A 5,312-nucleotide genomic window follows, 5' to 3' on the forward strand; every position below is an offset into this window, starting at 1 on the left:
AAAAAAAAAAAAAAAAAAAGGAGGGAGACTAAACTGGCGAGGGATTTTATTTTATTCTTTAAAGCTTCTTTGAGAAGAAACAGTGTGGAGTCACTGAAAATCATGCAATTAGATGAAGCAGGAGTTTTGGCATCTTGCTTGAAGCCTGCTGAGCTGTAAGGCATGTGACTGAAGGTCAAGGGGAGTATGCAAGTAGATATGGATTAATAAACACACTGGAGTGTCTTACTGAGATAGTAATATTTGGATTATAAAACACTTTTAAAAACTATTTGAGCCCATGATTAATTGAGCCTCACAAATTTCAAGCAGTGAAATGTGTTTTACTGCAATTGCTATTAAGAACTCCTATCAGCTATCCGATTCCTTGATTTCCCTAGTGAATTTTATAATCTAAATTAAACAGAGAATGGTATAAATTTTCCCTTTTCTTGGGTAGCTGATTAAAACCAATATCATCTCAATATACTGTTGCATAGTAGTTATATCTGACTCTATGGAACAGTTTATTATTTATCTGATTACTTCCAGTATTTTTATGAATTGATCATAAGCCAATTTGAAAACTTACTGATCCAAAATAAGTTCAGTAATAACAGAATATACTGCCTATAAGAATTATTAATGAAATAAATCAGGATGCATGGAAATTAGCATCTATCCTTGTATAAATTATATTGTCATGAGGCTGTGAATCATTTCTTATAGCACGTTTCTAACTCCACATATAATTCATGGTACTGGTTTCATCACCGATTCGTAAGTATGCCTGTGTAAGGGAAGCTATTTTCTGAATAGATTTCTTTCTTAAAAGATTTTCAAAAAGAAAGAGAACAGAAACAAGAGAATGAAGAGATTGGTACTTGTACACATTCGTAAAAATGTCTAAAAATGCTACTGTATTTTTTAATGAAAACAGCTTTAGTTTCTGAATAAGCATATTTGCTATTTTAAGTGCGATAGAAGTTTCCTAATGGAAATTTTCTCATTTTTTAAGAGGAAAAAAAAAATCCTTGCAAACAAATAACACAGGCAATTCATCACAAAACCCTTGAGATGGAGAAAAAAATGACGAAGAATATTTTCATCCCCTGTAAGCACAGCTGTCTTGTCGCAGCACAGAACAAAAACTGAACCAGGCAAGTGTTTCAGCGTGTTTTTTCATGTAATCACAAGTCAGGAAATAAAACGAAACTTTCTCAGAGGAAGCGTCCTTTCCTCCCTCTCACAAGCCCTGCTCGATTCTTCGCTTTCCTCAGGGTGCAGGAGAGTGACAGCTATTTCTCCTACGTCTCCCAGGAATTATTTGAAGGTCCAGAGAAGAATTTTTATTCTCTACGCGGGTCGGTTGGATTAACTTTACAGGGTGTCTGTGACAAACTGCAGAACGGCGGGGAAGTGAATAATTAGAGGCCATGGCTTCTAGGGGAGTGTGTTGCTTAATTCTCCCTTTGCCTCTTAGTCTCAACCTCCACAAAGTCCAGGACCCCTTGTTCTCTTGCTGGTACCCAAAAGGGCTGCTGACGACCCTGTCCCACCCCTGCGTGAACATGCCACTCAACGGTGGACTGACCCGATGTCAATTCACTGTGCTCTACACGTTCTTCTCAGGTTCTTCCTGGGAGTCCGAGAAGTAACCCTGAAGGCCATGTGGGCACTTTCCGGCATCCGGGAGCTGTTGTTGGTGGTGATCTGTGCTGATAGCTGTCACCCCTCCTGCTGGTTCTTTAAGATTTCTCCTTTGCAACATGACCCATGTGGTGTGTGACAGTTAGCAGCCCATCTCTGCATGTCTGTCTCTCGCACCTTTTTCTTGTGTCTGCACATCACTGTGTTTAGTCGATTAAGTGATCTGAATTCATGCAAGTTGGTGGCACCAGGCAATGCATCTAAATAATACTGTTACCCAGAGGTGGGCGTGGGATGGGATCGGTGATGGAATAAGCTTAGGAGGCCGAGGATGGTGTTCCCATGTGGGCAGGAGGATAGGAAAGTAGCTGGTAGTAGCCCGAAACCAGGAGTCTGTCTTTAGGAGGAGGTTAGGAAGGCTGGCCAAGGAGGAGCAATCACTGCCATAAACTAAAAATAGCACAAGACTGGACAAAGGTCAACAGAGGGCTTTGATAGTTAGGGAACAGATATAGAAAAAAATCATAAAAGGAATGTTCATAGAAATAGAAGAAAGCAGATATTGTTATGGAAGCTGAGGGAATGGAAATTTTGGATAAGAGGACTGGGAAACGGGTTTTCCATTTTGTACAAATGACTGCTTCGTACCTGCATATGGGCCCCCGAATAATAAGAGACCCCCCCACTTCAAAAAATTGACTTCTTACTCATCTTTCATATACTGGGTGCTCTCTTGATTACTTTTTATTTTATTTTACTCTTTTGAACGTGTTCCCCAAACTTTTCATATCAATTAAGCAAGAATTGCACTGCAGCAGCAGGATGCTTTTTAGTGGCTGACACTATTAACATTAAGAAAGAAAAGGCAGAAAGTGCAAGCAATGAATGGTGCAGCCGCATTCTTGCAGATGGAGATTAGCAGTAAGAGGTGAGGAGGGTCACCGCCCACTCCATTCTGACAAGATGCCATCTTTAAATGTTAAGTTTTTTGCAGGAAGTGGAATTCCCATATTGGCATAGGATGCCTGTGAAAGCAAACATGAAAAACTGGGCTCTGAGTGGACTATCCAGTGTTGAAGCACCTTCCTGGAATGAGTGAGCAAAGTTAAAGACTTGCAGAGAGAGTTTTCTGCTGGAAGGTAAGAGATTTTGAAAGCTCTCTTTTCTGCAGGAGCCATGCGTGGCAATTTTCCTACGGACTTTCCAGTTTAGGTTGGAACTAACCAGCGGAATTCCAAAGCACCCCTTGAGGGGAGCCCAGTCTGCTTCTGTTGTGGCACCAGAGTTGTGCTTTGCTGTTAAATCTATGGTTGCTTCCTCAATGACCATTTCAAATGACTATACTCGAATTTACATCTTGACTAAGAAGCTAAATCAGCTTCTCCTCTCTTCTCAGAAGCATCACTGAATTTTCTATTTGCAAGTTGGCTGGAAGCATTTGGCGTGGTGACATATCTACAGAAATGCTACAAGTCCACTTGTTGCTTAGTATTTGCAGTGTTTTATGAACACCCGTAGTGACACGAGTAGACTCTCCTTGTAATTCTGTTACATCAAATGGAAATGGTATGTGAACACTTTCTCCTATTCCTTGCAAACCACGTCCCCTAATTAAAACCACAGAATGTGTTAAAGCATCATTCAACATTGTATGCACATTTGACTTAGGAACTACCCCAGGATCATGACCCCAAGATGTTATTAGTAATCGATCATAACCCTGGAATGTATCTGTCAGTTTTCAAAGTGTTGTACCTTTGGGCAGTAAGAGAGATGGTGGTCTTTGCCAGGTGATATGGTAAATGTACAGTTTAAACCAGATGGAAGTGACTTCTGGGGTAGCTGGTCCAATGTGATGAGGGGTACAGCTGCTGACCAGCCGGATTTCATTGGTGAGAGGAGCCATGGAAACAATCAGCATGCAATTCTTGTTTAGAACTCAGCTGCAAGTTGCAGGGTCCAAACCAAGAAGGTTTTCACAGTGTAAGAGATCCAGAGGAAAACCATAACCTGGTTGGTCTGGCTGTGCGGTTTGTGCCACAAGATGTTTATTATGATTCAGAAACAGCCTTGTGTTTCCCAGAGTAAGTGCAGGAGCAAAGTATCTCCGTGCTTCTTCTTCACCAGTGCTCTGAATGTTTTCTAGTTCTCTAGGAAATTTGTCCAGAGGCTCATCTGAGAGTGTGCCTAATTCAAACATGGTGACTGCATGACTTTTCAAGCTTGGTGAAAGATTTCCCATTGTTAAAAAGCAGTAAGAGTTGAGTCAAATGGGAATGCAATACGCTTTGTATGTCCTGTAGACAGAGTCAAACTGCTTATACTGGCTGTGTCAGCTGGATCTTCTTGATTATTTGTATCATTGTCAGTGGCTAACGAAGCTTCCTGCACAGGACTCCTACTTTCTCTGCTCTCCCCAGATAAGAGCTTTTGTGGATCTAATCAGTTTACAGATGGAACATTCTTCCATGATGAATGAAGTTGCTCCAGATTTATTACTTGTCCCTTCTCATGGGCAAAGCCCAATCAACGATACATTGCAACAGCACTCTTAACCAGGGGTCAGTCTATCTCAAGGACATTTGTAAGCCCTGCAACATTAGTGTGCTCATCTATTGAAACAAATATAGAGTTTCACAATAACCATCCTGCACTCGATTCATTACAAGACCTTCAAGAGGAAGAACTGCTATACGACTGTCATCAGATATTAGTACATCCAGATAAATAAATCCTTTGTTATATAAACTATGTACTACATTGTAATCTAGTGATCCAAAGAGTTGAGGGCCTGAATCGATGCTCTTATCAATAACTCATTTCTCAGGCAAAGAGCATACCTTGATGTCATCTTCTGTGATATATCCAGCCTGCCCACCCACCACACCTCTATGGCAATTTCCACTGCTTTATTGGTGGAAAACACAGGCCTTTTTCCTTCTGAAAAAGATTTTTTTTTAATCAAAAAAATTGATTCATAAGATCAATGTACTGGTTTCTTCTTATGCCAAGAAGGCTTAGATGGTCAGCAACAGTAAAATTAGGCAATGAATCATAACTTTTCTCACTGTTTATAGTGTCCTCCATAATCCCAGTATGATATGAAAATGGTATTATCCTCAGGCCCTTCACTATGATATCTGATAAATGGTAAGAGTCCAGCATGTGATGATCCTGACTGTACTTTAGTAGTTTCTCGTAGTGTTTGTTTCCATCTTTCTTGAAATGTTTAACTATGTCACATTGGCTGGCAACTTGCTCCAGATGTGGAACTCTGTGTCTATGTTTATGATGCCAGTGCCGGCGGTGGCAGCTGTGACTGAAACAACATCTCCCGCCCACCTGTCTTCAGCTTGTCAGGGGAGCCAGCGGGAGGCCTCACACTGCAGAAGGCCTGGGCTGCACCACGGCTGGAGCTCTACAAATATAATGTATTATAATGTGATGTGATGTGATATAATTAATATAATATAATATAGTATAATATAGTATAATATAGTATAATATAATATAATATAATAAATATAATATAATATAATATAAATGTAGTAATATAACTTAACATAACATAACATAACATCAGCTCATTGTGGCCCTGGCCACAGGCACAGGAGCAGAGATTGGTGGCTGGGACACCTCAGCAGCTCCAAGTTTCTTCCTACTTTTGAAAACTATATTTTTTT

General features: G+C 40.3%; 1 pseudogene; it reads right to left on the reverse strand.

Annotated features, from left to right (window-relative positions):
* LOC103604090 overlaps positions 1–5,312 on the reverse strand; it is a 60,900-nt pseudogene that overhangs the window by 2,240 nt on the left and 53,348 nt on the right.

The sequence above is a fragment of the Galeopterus variegatus genome, unplaced genomic scaffold (genome assembly GCF_000696425.1).
Source record: "Galeopterus variegatus unplaced genomic scaffold, G_variegatus-3.0.2 Scaffold4954, whole genome shotgun sequence".
Lineage (NCBI taxonomy): Eukaryota > Metazoa > Chordata > Mammalia > Dermoptera > Cynocephalidae > Galeopterus > Galeopterus variegatus.